The sequence below is a fragment of the Hevea brasiliensis genome, chromosome 2 (assembly GCF_030052815.1).
Source record: "Hevea brasiliensis isolate MT/VB/25A 57/8 chromosome 2, ASM3005281v1, whole genome shotgun sequence".
Taxonomy (NCBI): Eukaryota; Viridiplantae; Streptophyta; class Magnoliopsida; order Malpighiales; family Euphorbiaceae; genus Hevea; species Hevea brasiliensis.
Genome location: NC_079494.1, coordinates 77,854,939 through 77,870,255, shown reverse-complemented (window position 1 = coordinate 77,870,255; position 15,317 = coordinate 77,854,939). Strand labels below are relative to the sequence as shown.

General features: G+C 34.2%; 1 non-coding gene across 1 annotated transcript; it reads right to left on the bottom strand.

The window, feature by feature from the left end:
- Positions 1-3,169: 3,169 nt before the first annotated feature.
- On the bottom strand, positions 3,170-3,276 carry LOC131178013 (small nucleolar RNA R71). The gene has a single exon (XR_009147144.1). It is a non-coding gene; the product is annotated as a small nucleolar RNA R71 (small nucleolar RNA).
- Positions 3,277-15,317: the final 12,041 nt, after the last annotated feature.

Here is a 15,317-nt window from a genome sequence, read left to right as displayed (position 1 = left end):
CAGTTGATCCCATCATTCCACTATCTGTTCATGTTGCCACCACTACTCATGCTCGTGGTCGCAGTGCTGGCCATGGAAGAGGCTGAGGGTCCGTTTCATCTTCCATTGGATCTATTATTGGACAACTAACTCCTAATGTTTCTTTAGTTTCCACGCTACCAACTTCTATCATTTGTTACATCTATAGAGGGTAAGGTCATGTTACTAAACAATGTTCTTCTCCTAAATAGAATCTTATTCTATGACCTCCACAATCCAACTATGCTGCCTCACCTAATCCCACTATGCAAAATTGGACTATTGATTCAAGAGCAAATCACCACCTTATGCCTCACATTGGAAACCTCTCTTTAACCTCAATATATCATGGCATTGATGAAATAGTTATTGGCAATAGTAATACCCTTTCTATCTCTCACACTAGTAATATTTTTGCTACTTTAAATTAAAATCATATTATTCTTGATAATGTTCTATGTACCCCATCTATTCATAAAAACTTACATTGTTTATGCATTCACTAAAAAAAATCATGTCTCAATTGAATTTTTCCCTAATTTCTTTGATGTTAAGGATATCCACATGAGATAGATTTTGTACCATGGTCTGAGTGAGGGTGGCTGATAAATGCATAATTTATTACTTTTACTCCTATAAGATTTAGTGTTTCTATTTTATTTTTATGCCTAATTCAGTTGATTAAAGTATAATTATCATTTAGGTATATTTTTAGATAGTTGTTGGAATAATTGTATTAAATAGAGAAATTTTCAGCATTTGCATTAATTTGACATTTGTTGCATTTTTTAGGTGTTTCTGAAGTTGTGGATTTTCGAATTGAGTGTTGTTTTGAAAATCTAAGTTAGAGCACTACAAATGACAAAGAGGGACCAAAGCCCAAATCAGTCTCCAAGATTATCAAAATGAGCTATGGATCTATTACAAAAGCTCATACTTGATTTGTCACGACCAGTCTTGGGATTTATTTTATATCTGGAGCTTCAGAGGTCCAAATGAAGCAAACCTAGGCCCAATTGAACCTTAAAAGCCACCTCTACAATTGTTGTGAAGGGCTGGAAGTGAGATAAGGCCATTTTAATTGTCAAAAACAGTAATGAAGTCAAAATTATGGGCTAGACCGTCTCTCAAAACCAGTTTCACTTTTTAGCCTATAACTTGGCTGTAGACCTTGGATTTAGGCAAATGAATACCCGTCGGAAAGCTAAGAAGTAGGACTATAACTTTTCTGAAGAAGGAAGAGGAATATTCGAAAGGGAAGTAGCTGAAAAACTGCCATGATTGTAAAATAAAAAATCTGTCTTTTGAATTTCAAAACTTTTTCAAGTTTGGCTCTTATTTTTGGATTAGGTTTTGAGTATAAAAACCATCTTTAGGTGACAGCCGAAAGACACCATAGAAGACCTTCGAACACCATAGAAGACCTTCATTCTCCATTCTCTTTTTAGATTTCTTTACTTTTCTTCAATTTTCTGTAAGCCATGAACATGAGTGGCTAAGTTCTAAATTCAGTTCAAGGGATTCTAGTTCTATTGCATAATTTGTGAGACCAGGTTCTTAATTTAAATTATGCCTTCTTGAATATCTATTATTTCTTGATTTTTTTTTATCTATTGAATGATTTGCTAAAAAGGCCTATTAGTTAATTATTTGATTTGATCAATTGCTAGTTCATCTTCATAATCCGTAATTGTTGTGTAAGATTGAATGTGAGTAGCAATTAGGTTTTATTAATTATGATCCAAGTTTTCGATAATATCCTAAGGAAACAATAGGATGAATTAAATGGTTTATGCTTTATAAATCATTGTTCAGCATAACTACTTCCTATTCTTAAAGCAATTATTAATTTGATGAGGATTGCTTAATACCAATTCAGTTAATAATTAGAGTCAACAAGAGTGCTAGACTCGAATTAATGAGTTTAGGAAAGTTAGGGGTTTTACCTCGCTGTTTGGTAAATCTACGTAAAGTATTCAATAAGAGATAATTGTATTTCTTTTGTCTATGATCGAGTCATGCATTGGAATGCGAATTACCTTGGACTGAAGTTTATTTAATTTGAGAGTTTCATATTTAAATTTAGTTCTTTAATTTCTGAACGTGATTTCTTTCTTCTGATTTAGTGTTACCACCCCCCCCCCCCACCTTTTCTTTTCCTGTTACACAAGTGCATGAAATTTAGTAACATAGTCTCTAGGGTTCGATCTGGATTACCACTTACTATAGAAAATATTTCATTACAGGTAATTTCAGTTAATTTAATTTTTGGTGGAATCGACAACCACCAAGAAATTTTGACATAATTGCCGGGGACTGAAGTTTATTGGATTTCTTGTTTTTAGTGTTAGGATATTATGTTATTAACATTGTTTGTGAAGTGTTGCTGTTTTCAGGTTTTCAGTAAAAATTATGGTGTTACTATTTATCAGAGATTTTTGGTTAAATTAGGAGGGCGCTCTACATTTTTTTTTTTTGAATGAAATGACGTTCTAATTAAAACCAATTAATCCATATGATTTTTTAGCCCCACCCTCTTGAGGCCAAATTCCATTGTTTTCTAGGGTTTTGAGGCATTTTTCTGTTTTTACTTTGATTTTTTTTGTTTATGACAAGAACTTCTCAATTTGGTGACTTGCTCTTTGATTTAGAAGTAGAAAAAATAGCTAAACAGTTGAGAAAATTGGCTAAGCAAGCTAGGCAGATTTCGAGTACATCTGAAGGAGTTCAATCTCCAAGGGAATTAAGTTCGGATTCGGATTCGGATTTAGATTCAGAAAATTAAACCATGGCTACTAGGACTTTGAAAGAGTTGGCCACTCCTGATCTAAACCAACAGCCTTTGTGTATTCAATACCTTGCTTTAAATGTTGCTTTTGAGTTAAAATTTGGACTAATCCATTTGTTGCCTAAGTTTCATGGTCTTGCAGGTGAGGATCCACATAAGCATTTCAAGGAATTTCATGTTGTGTGTTCCAGCATGAAACCTCAAGGAGTTTCAGAGGACCAGATCAAGCTTCGGGCTTTCCCTTTCTCACTAGAAGGCACAGCTAATGATTGGTTATATTACCTTCCTTCGGGATCCATTAACTCATGGAATGAGATGAAGCAGATGTTTTTGGAGAAGTATTTTCCTGCTTCCCATGCTGCCAACATAAGAAAAGAAATTTGTGGGATCCAACAGTACAATAGAGAGAGTTTATATGAGTATTGGGAGCGATTTAAGAAGTTGTGTGCAAGTTGTCCCCATCATCAAATAAGTGAGCAGCTTCTGATTCAGTATTTCTATGAGGGACTTCTACCAATGGACCATAGTATGATAAATGCTGCTAGTGGAGGAGCTTTGGTTGATAAGACACCAGAAGAAGCAAGGAGGCCGATTGCTAACATGGTAGCTGAAGGAACGGAAGCGTGAAAAACACAAGTTTATACCATTGAATTCAAAAATTTTCACCTAGGGTCACATGCATCATGCAAGATTTATTTTTATCTATTTGATTTCAATGATAAACAACATATTAAAACTCTTTTAATATGTTTTTGGATCTGTATTTGCCATTTAAGATTTTAAAATTAATCAGATTAATTTTAGAACCCTAGATTAAATCAAGAACGATTACACTAACCTCTTGATGCACTGCAGCATGTCTGCGCCTTTGAGATTCGTCTTCAGGACACCAGATGTTGTCCCTCTAGCTTGTCCACACCAAGAACACCTATGGCAGCCCTTGAATAGCTTCTAATGCTTTTTCTATTAATTAGAAAATCAAGTTCTGCCTTTTAAGAGATTAGAGATGTAAACAGGACACTAGAAACAATTTCTAGTGTTCTTAATTCAAGAGATTGATGGCTAATCTCTTTGAATTGATGAGAGATGAAGAGAAATAGCTGGAGAGGCTCAAAGTGGCATGACAAATGAGAGGAGAGGCTGCTGGTTGTATTTTATTTTCTCATAACAACACTTAAATAGCTAGGTTAACACATTAAACCCTTGCCACATGTCACCCTTTGATTAGCTCTAGGTTTAAGTGACCCAATCACATTGTGCCAAGTGTCAAACCTATATTTAATCTTGATTTTAATCATCTTACATGATTAAAAAACATTTGGCAAGCTTATGTGTAATCCCATGTGTCGCCATCTCATGGTGCCACGTGTCACTGTAATAAAATGACCAAAATGGCCCTGTGTCTTAATTTTGAGTTCTTAACCCAAAATAATTATTTTCTTCTTCTAATTAATTTATATCAAATATAAATTAATTAATTAATCTCTATTAATTAATTTCTCATTAATTAAATTCATATTTAAACACTTTAAATATAAATTTAACTTATATTATACATCCAATAATCTAGATTTGGTTTCAAGTCATGCTAAGGACTTTGCAATCTAATTGCAAACCAAACCTATTTAATTAATCAATTAAACTCTTTAATTAATTAATTAAATCATATTTAATTAGGTGATAACTTGTGTATGTGTGTGACTTACTAGGCTCATCACTAATTGGCAATGAGACATGATATCAACTCTTAATATCATCAGAACCCTTTCTTACCATAAATGATTTCTCTAAATCATTTTATGCACCTCATAGACCATGGTTAACACCTAGCATAGCATGCCATGGCCACCCAATTAGTAATAAGGTTTACCTTAAATGAACCTATAATCATATGTTACCATGCACTAGAATCTCTCTCTTACAAAATCCCAACTCAAGCTGGAGTCATGGTTTATGTCAAACTTCATTTGCTATGAATATTATGTTCTCTTTTAATTCCAGTTCTTGATTAAAAAGATTTTCTCATCAGAAACTCTTTTCTGAATAAATCTATCTGTCCTGGCCAGGAACTTGAAACATCAAGAACATTGAAATGAACATTGGTTTTTATCTGTATTTACTTAGATGATCAGTTTCAATATTGATCAACACCTACCTCCATATATAAAGAGTAGGAGCCAAGAGATGCCCATATACCCATACACAAGTATGAAAGCGATATCAAACTCAAACTACCTATATACAAGATAAGCTGTACTATCTCAGTCTAAAGATTATATGCACGATATGATTTATGATAAAACATTGACAAGAGTAAACTCCATGTGCTTGTCATAAGTGTCCTTTGGTTCGACGCTTATCATTTATAAGTGCCTATCATGTTTGTTATATAGCATGAGACTCACCATTCCATCTTATTTATATCTCATATAAATAACTTGGGAACAAACATGAATACAATCTTTCTGGATAAGTCATGTCCTTATTATGAAGTATCCTCGATTGTGAACCTATTTATGATACTTTGTGCTAGAAATATTGTCACTCATATTCTTAACAACTTAAGAATAATATTTCTAACAAAATATCAATGGACCTTTTCTATTACACATAAATATATTATGTAAACGGAAAAGTGGAAATGCCTTTTATTAATAAAAATATGTACAAGATACATACTAAATGATATGCTCTAGGGCATACTACTAACAATCTCCCACTAGCACTAGAGCCATTCATTACAATATCTTAGACCTATCTTCTCAAGATGTCGGTCTAACTGAGTATGTGACATAGGCTTAGTGAATGGATCAGTTGGATTTTCAGCTAATGCTATTTTCTGCATGGCTATATCGCCTTGCCCAACTATATCTCTGATAATGTGGTTGTGCCTTTCTATGTGTTTGGATTTTGGGTGAGACCTTAGTTCCTTAGCCTGTATGACTGCTCCATTGTTGTCACAGTGTAGTGGAACTGCTGACTCAATGGAAGGAACTACTGTAAGTTCTGTCACGAACTTCTTTATCCAAACAGCTTCCTTTGCAGCATCTGATGCAGCAATATACTCAGCCTCTGTAGTGGAATCTGCAGTCGTGCTCTGTTTGGAACTCTTCCAACTGACTGCACGCCCATTACAAATGAACACATGTCCAGAGGTAGACTTTCTATCATCGATATCTGATTGGAAATCAAAATCAGTATAACCATCCAATTGCAAGTTTCCATCTCCATAAATCAAGAATAAATCCTTAGTTCTTCTCAAGTACTTAAGGATATTCTTGACAGCTATCCAGTGTTCCAAACCTAGATTGGATTGATACCTGCTAGTCAAACTAACAGCATATGCGATATCCGGCCTAGTACACAACATTGCATACATTAAACTTCCAATAGCCGAAGCATATGGAATCCTGGCCATCTTATCTCTTTCTTCAGGTGTCTTTAGAGACATCTCTTTAGAAAGATGGATACCATGTCTCACTGGTAACAATCCTCTATTGGAATCAAGCATGTTAAACCTCTTTAACACCTTTTCCAAGTATAGACTTTGGGATAAACCAATTATTCTTTTCGCTCTATCTCTATAGATGCGAATCCCAAGAATATAGGTTGCCTCCCCTAAGTCTTTTCATGGAGAATGTATTTAACAACCATACCTTTATAGTCGTCAACATACCTGTGTCATTACCCATCAACAGTATGTCATCCACATGTAAGACAAGGAAAGTGATAACACTGTCACTAACCTTCTTATATACACATGGCTCATCCTCATTTTTGATAAAACCAAAGGATTTAATGGCTTCATCAAAATGGATGTTCCAACTCCTCGAAGCTTGTTTCAACCCATAAATATATCGCTTTAGCTTGCATACCTTGGAACCATATTGGGATTCAAAACCCTTAGGTTGTTCCATGAAAATGTTTTCTTCAATGTATCCATTGAGAAAAGCTGTTTTGACATCCATCTGCCAAATCTCATAATCATAGTATGCAGCTATTGCTAATAAAATCCTAATTGATTTAAGCATGGCAACAAAGCAGAAAGTCTCCTCATAGTCTATTCCTTGCCTTTGGCGAAACCCTTTCGCTACTAGCCTTGCTTTATAGGTCTCTACCTTTCCATCAGAACCAATTTTCTTCTTGAAAACCCATTTGTTCCCTATAGGTACAATACCTTCAGGTGGGTCAACAAGATCCCAAACTTGATTCTTATACATGGAATCAATCTCGGATTTCATAGCATCAATCCATTTTGAATAGTCTATATCTGATATAGCTTCTTCATAGGCAAGTGGATCATCTCCATGATCTACTTCTTCATGAGTAGACAACTCTTGTTCTTCTTCATGAAGAAAACCATATCTCACTGGTGGGTGAGATACCCTGGTTGTTCTACGAGGAACAGCTGTAGATGTTTCATCAACGGGTATTGGTTGACTAGATGGATCTATATCCATCGATGCATTGGTTGGTCAGAATTCTCCAATTCTAACTCTATTTGCCTTCCTTTGCCTCCTTCTTGGACAAATTGTTGTTCAAGAAATGTGGCATCTCTACTTATCACAACTTTTGTGAAGTAGGCAAATAAAAATAATATCCAAAACTATCTTTTGGATATCCAACAAATCGACATTTTTCTGATCTGGTCTCCAATTTATCAGTGTTGACTTTTGATATAATTTGGACAACCCCAAATCTTAACATGCTTAAGACTTGGTTTTCTTCCATGCCATATCTCATAAGGTGTGGAAGAAACTGATTTTGATGGAATCCTATTCAGAATATACAAAGCTGATTCTAATGCAAATCCCCAAAAGGAGATTGGCATATCAGTATAGCTCATCATACTACGTACCATATCCAATAGGGTACGATTTCTCCTTTCAGATACACCATTCAACTGTGGCGTTCCTGGAGGAGTCAGCTGAGAAACAATGCCATGCTCTCTCAAGTATTCATCAAATTCAGTACTCAAATATTCACCTCCACGATCTGATTGAAGAGCTTTAATATTCTTTCCTGTTTGATTTTCTACTTCAGATTTAAATTCTTTGAACTTTTCAAAAGATTCATATTTGTATTTCATCAAATACAAATACCCAAACCTTGATTTATCATCAGTAAATGTAATAAAATAATGAAAACCCCCTCTAGCCATTTCTTTAAATGGACCACATACATCACTATGTATTAGCTCCAAAATATTTTCAGCTCTTAGCCCTTGTCCAATAAAGGGTGATCTAGTCATTTTGCCCTAAAGGCAAGATTCACAAGTTGGAGTAGGCTCAGAGCCCAATGAGGATAGAATCCCCATTTTCTCCAATTTTGTAATCCTATCTTCTACAACATGACATAATCTTAAGTGCCAAATATATTTTGAATTTGAGTTGGTTTTCACCATGGCATTGCATTCATTTAGATTGCTATACTCTGGCCAGCGGAAACACTTTCTTATTGGCAATGGAAACACTTTCCTACTGGCAATGGAAACACTTTCCTACTGGCAATGGAAACACTTTCCTGTTGGTAGTGGAAACACTTTCCTTTGCCTTCATCAGCTTTAGTCTTCCCTTTCTGTTTAGCTAGTTTCTTGGAAGGACCAGGAATCTGAGGTTTCTTTTTCTTATTGCCCTTCTTCTTGTTGGACTTTCCAGCAGAAGAAGATGCAACCAAAGCTACCTCTTTTCCTTTATTGCCTGGCATATTCTTTTGGGCAATAACCAGCATGTTGAGTAAACCAGCTAAGGTGCATTCCTATTTAGTCATATGGAAATTTGTCACAAAATTTCCAAAAGACTCAGGAAGGGACTGAAGGATCAAATCCGTTTGTAGTTGGAAATCCATGTTGAAGTCAAGATGTTCCAACTGCTCAATCAGCCGAATCATCTTGTGGACATGATCCCCAACATTCTGTCCCTCAGACATCCTCATACGGAATAGCTGTCTAGATATCTCATACCTAGCATTCCTGCTGTGCTCACCATACAACTCTTGTAGGTGAAGGAGGATCTCACTCGCACTCTGCATGTTCTCATGTTGCTTCTGTAACTCATTACTCATGGAAGCAAGCATGTAACACTTAGCTCTCATATCATGCTCCTTCCACTTGTCCAAAGTTTCATGTTCCTCTTGTGTGGCCTCTGGAGGTAAGGGACCAGGAACATTTGAATCTAGAACATATCCTATATGTTCAAGATTCAGGACAAGTTTCAAATTTCTTAGCCAATCGCAGCATTAGGTCCTGTCAACTGTTGTGATCAAGTATGCTTGCAAGGATATTGGATGGTGGTGGTTGTTTTGTGCTCATTTTTATCGAGAAAATTAAGCTGCAGAAAATAACCAGATTAATTAGTAAATGTATCATGTAATTAACCAAAATGATTATGGTCTTTTAATCAAATTGGTCCTCCCACTAACTTAGCGAATCCTACACTTCCAAAGTAGAAAGCAAATCCTAGTTGGATGGATTTCTAGTGGGTGATTGAATTCTTATAATTCTATTAATCATCATCAGGTACATCCAATCTTGGAATTACAATAAACTATAATAGAGCAACTCTTTTCCCATCACATCTCATGTGAGGTTCAATCCTTTACCTAGCCCCTAATGCTCAAAATCTCGGTACATCCATTATTGACTTATCTTGCATTAGTTAAGTTGATCCCATTGAGCGATAATTATGCAAATAATTTTAATGTCCTCAGGTACATCCAATATTGGCCACTAAACCATTTACATATTTACAACATCTCATGCTTAACAATTATTCTTAAGAAAATCTCTTAAATAAATTGCATCTTATGCAACTATTTAAAATTTCTTAAAATAATTGCCCCAATGGAGGGCCTATGTTATAATTACTTTAATTATAGCATTTCCAACTTAATCATTTGTTTGAAAGATTTTATGGTCATTCTATTTACTATTAAGGTCTCACTTTGCACATTATCCATTTAGCATGCATATATCATATAATTGCATACATTCCCATACATCTCATGCATTCATGGATAAGCAGTAAATATGGTATGATCATGGACTTTCTAAGGGATTCAATTCTGAGCCACCAAGAATTGAATCAGGGCATTCCTAGGTGCATTTCATTCATTCATTTTACAAGAGTTGCTGTAGGAGTACATAATCAACACTTGATATTGAATTCCTCCCACTGGTCCCACCAATGCTCTTGACCTCCTTGAACTTCTTGCAATCCAATATTACATAGTAATCCTTGGCATACCAAGGCGAATTTACAAGAACTTAAATAAATGAAATTACAACCCAAAATATTATTACAAACTTAATAATACATGCTCAAAATAAATTAAAATAAATTAATTAATTTACAATCCCAAAGAAACATAAAAGAAATAAATCCAATCACATTGATCTTTTATAGTCCATGATCATCCATCATGCATATCACTATTTAACAATTAAATAAAACATACATACTTAAATTAAATTGAATATCTCATATTCAACATAAAAATCCAGATTTGAATATGATTCAAATAAATTTAAAAATTCAGATTTGAATCTCATTCAAATAAATTTAAAAATTTAGATTTGAATCACATTCAAACAACTTAAAAAATTCAGATTTGAATCACATTCAAACATTTTTTAAAAAATCATATTTGAATCACATTCAAATATTTTTTAAAAAATCAGATCTGAATTTTATTGAATCAATTTTAAAAAATCAGATTTAAATATGATTCAAACAACTTTAAAAATTCAGATTTGAATCACATTCAAACAACTTTTAAAATTCAGATTTGAATCACATTCAAACAATTTTTAAAATTCTGATTTGAATCATAATTTAATTGTGTGATTAAAACAACTAATTAAACACTTTAATTAGTCAAAGAATAGGCCTTAGATCATACAACAATTGCAGAATTAAAAGCCAAACCTTGAACCACCCATGGAACCATTGTTGCCGCCACCAATGGTGGCTTCACCATGTGTGCCGCCACACCTCTTGATCCAACCAGCAATGAATCAATCATCTCATGATCAAATCACACAATTAAATCATATAATCAACAATCTAAATGGCAAATATAGTGGCTCTGATACCAATTGAAGGCAGGCGTGAAAAACACAAGTTTATACCATTGAATTCAAAAATTTTCACCTAGGGTCACATGCATCATGCAAGATTTATTTTTATCTATTTGATTTCAATGATAAACAACATATTAAAACTCTTTTAATATGTTTTTGGATCTGTATTTTCCATTTAAGATTTTAAAATTAATTAGATTAATTTTAGAACCCTAGATTAAATCAAGAACGATTATACTAACCTCTTGATGCACTGCAGCGTGTCTGCGCCTTTGAGATTCGTCTTCAGGATACCAGATGTTGTCCCTCTAGCTTGTCCACACCAAGAACACCTATGGCAGCCCTTGAATAGCTTCTAATGCTTTTTCTATTAATTAGAAAATCAAGTTCTACCTTTTAAGAGATTAGAGATGTAAACAGGACACTAGAAACAATTTCTAGTGTTCTTAATTCAAGAGATTGATGGCTAATCTCTTTGAATTGATGAGAGATGAAGAGAAATAGCTGGAGAGGCTCAAAGTGGCGTGACAAATGAGAGGAGAGGCTGCTGGTTGTATTTTATTTTCTCATAACAACACTTAAATAGCTAGGTTAACACATTAAACCCTTGCCACATGTCACCCTTTGATTAGCTCTAGGTTTAAGTGACCCAATCACATTGTGCCAAGTGTCAAACCTATATTTAATCTTGATTTTAATCATCTTACATGATTAAAAAACATTTGGCAAGCTTATGTGTAATCCCATGTGTCGCCATCTCATGGTGCCACGTGTCACACTGTAAAATGACCAAAATGCCCCTGTGTCTTAATTTTGAGTTCTTAACCCAAAATAATTATTTTCTTCTTCTAATTAATTTATATCAAATATAAATTAATTAATTAATCTCTATTAATTAATTTCTCATTAATTAAATTCATATTTAAACACTTTAAATATAAATTTAACTTATATTATACATCCAATAATCTAGATTTGGTTTCAAGTCATGCTAAGGACTTTGCAATCTAATTGCAAACCAAACCTATTTAATTAATCAATTAAACTCTTTAATTAATTAATTAAATCATATTTAATTAGGTGATAACTTGTGTATGTGTGTGACTTACTAGGCTCATCACTAATTGGCAATGAGACATGATATCAACTCTTAATATCATTAGAACTCTTTCTTACCATAAATGATTTCTCTAAATCATTTTATGCACCTCATAGACCATGGTTAACACCTAGCATAGCATGCCATGGCCACCCAATTAGTAATAAGATTTACCTTAAATGAACCTATAATCATATGTTACCATGCACTAGAATCTCTCTCTTACAAAATCCCAACTCAAGCTGGAGTCATGGTTTATGTCAAACTTCATTTGCTATGAATATTATGTTCTCTTTTAATTCCAGTTCTTGATTAAAAAGATTTTCTCATTAGAAACTCTTTTCTGAATAAATCTATCATCTGGCAGGAACTTGAAACATCAAGAACAATTAAATGAACATAGGATTTTATCTCTATTTACTTAGAGAGCAGATTCCATCTTGATCAACACCTACCTCCATATATAACTAGTAGGAGCCAACAGATGCCCATATACCCATACACAGTACAAGTATGAAAGCAGTATCAAACTCAAACTACCTATATACAAGATAACTGTGCTATCTCAGGTCTAAAGATTATATGCACTGATATGATTTATGACAAAACATTGACAAGAGTAAACTCCATGTGCTTGTCATAAGTGTCACTGGTTCGGCCTACTTATCATTTATAAGTGCCTATCATGTTTGTTATATAGCATGAGACTCACCATTCCATCTTATTTATATCTCATATAAATAACTTGGGAACAAACATGAATACAATCTTTCTGGATAAGTCATGTCCTTATTATGAAGTATCCTCGATTGTGAACCTATTTATGATACTTTGTGCTAGAAATATTGTCACTCATATTCTTAACAACTTAAGAATAATATTTCTAACAAAATATCAATGGACCTTTTCTATTACACATAAATATATTATGTAAACGGAAAAGTGGAAATGCCTTTTATTAATAAAAATATGTACAAGATACATACTAAATGATATGCTCTAGGGCATACTACTAACAGTAGCAAACTCTCCACAATTTAGAATGAGAATGGATCACACACCTAAGAAGGTTAATGAGGTAAGTACATCTAACCTTGAGAAACAGATTTCTGATTTAACTTCTTTAGTGAGGCAATTGGCTGTAGGGAACTTGCAAACTATTAAGGTATATAGAATTTGTTCAGGTTCAGGTCATGCTACTAACATGTGTCCTGTGTTACAAGCGGATGAATCAATGCAACATGCTAATGCAATAGGAAATTATGGACAGCCACAACGCAGGTATGATCCCTTTTCTAATACTTATAATCCAGGATGGCGAGATCATCCCAATCTGAGTTATGGGAATCAACCGGTGCAAAACCGATACCAGCAGCAAAGACCACAAGTGAATCAACCACCTCCACCTCCACCTCCCTCAAATCAAGGTATGTCACTCAATGAAATTATTAAGGCTTTGGCGAACAATACACAACAGTTTCAACAGGAGACTAGAAATAGCATTCAAAACATAAAGATGCAGATTGGTCAGTTAGCTTCATCTGTGAGTAAGCTAGAAGCTCAAGGTTCTAAAAAGCTTCTATCACAAACAGTAATGAATCCCAGAGAAAATGCGAGTGCTATAGTGTTACGGAGTGGGAAAGAAGTTGATAATCAAACTCCACATGAGTCAATGAAAAGGAAGAAGCAAGGAGCAAAAGAGTCTAAAGTTCCTAAAATTGAGGTAAATACTGAACCTAAACTGAATAAGGATAATAAGTCTGTTCTTCCTCCATTCCCCTGTAGGTTGGCCAAGATTAAGAAAGAAGGACAAGAGAAAGAAATTTTGGAGACTTTCAGGAAGGTAGAGGTTAATATACCTTTACTTGATGTGATCAAACAAATCCCCAGGTATGCTAAATTCCTTAAGGAATTATGCACTACAAAGTGCAAGTTGAGGAATAATGAGAAGATCAGTGTGGGGGAAAATGTGTCGGCAGTAATTCAGTGAAAATTACCCCCTAAGTGTAAGGATCCAGGTTCGTTTTCTATTCCTTGCAAAATAGATGATTCTAGATTTGAAGGTGCAATGGCAGATTTAGGCGCATCTATTAATGTTATGTCAAATTTAGTTTTTCAAACTTTAAATTTGGGTCCTTTGAAAGAAACTAGTGTCATTATTTAGTTAGCTGATCGTTCTAATGCTTACCCATTAGGAGTAGTTGAGGATGTGTTGGTCCAGGTTGGAGAATTTATTTTTCTTATAGATTTTTACATTCTGGATATGGAGGATAGTGCTCTCACATCAAAGTCAGCTTTGATTTTGTTTGGAAGACCTTACCTAAAAACTGCCAAGACAAAAATTGATATGGATGAGGGTACCTTAACGATGGAGTTTGATGGAGAGACTATCAAATTTAATATCTTTGATGTCATGAAGTATCCTACTGATGATCATTCTGTCTTTTCTATTTATGTTGTTGATACATTTGTGCAGGATGTTTTTGAGTTAAGCATGGAGGATGAGTTGGAAAGAAAATTACAATTGCATGTATTAGAGGAAATTCGAGTTAAGGCTTATGAGAACTCTAGGATCTATAAAGAAATGACAAATGCATTCCATGACAAATTAAGGAAGCAATTTATGGTTGGGTAAAAAGTTTTATTGTATAATTCTATATCGAAGCTGATGCCTGGTAAGTTGGGTTCTCATTGGATTGGACCCTTTGTTGTTACTAATGTGTTTTCTTATGGTGTAGTTGAAATTCAAAGTTTAGGAACTAATAAAGTGTTCAAAGTCAACGGTCATAGACTCAAGCCATTTTATGAGGGGTTTCAGAAGCATTCAGTGGAGGAGCTCAAATTGAGTAACCCAATTTATCTGGATTAAGGAGTTTGTTATGCCTGTGTCAAGCTAACAACGATAAACAAAAGCGCTTCTTGGGAGGCAACACATGGGTGGCTTGTTAGCCACAATCATATTTATTTTCTTTTCCTTATCTTATTTTATTTTATTTTCTAGCATTTTTTCTTTTCTTTTGCATTTGGGCTTTATATTGGGGACAATGTAAGTTTTAAGTGTGGGGGAGGAGAAATTTGTTGCTGCAATTTTTTTTAATCAAATATATAAAAAAATAAAAAAAAATCATTCTCATAAGCTTGATTCATGATTCTATATTAACTCTCGGAGAGAAGTGCTTTGTCCTTGAAATGACTTTTCTATTTTAGGTTGAATTTTTGAGATTTTAGGCAAGGTAATAGTAACTTTAATGATGGATTTTTCCTCTTTTACATACCATAGAGCAATTTTTTTTCCTACATAAATCATTTAGGCTTGATTTAATGGTGAAATG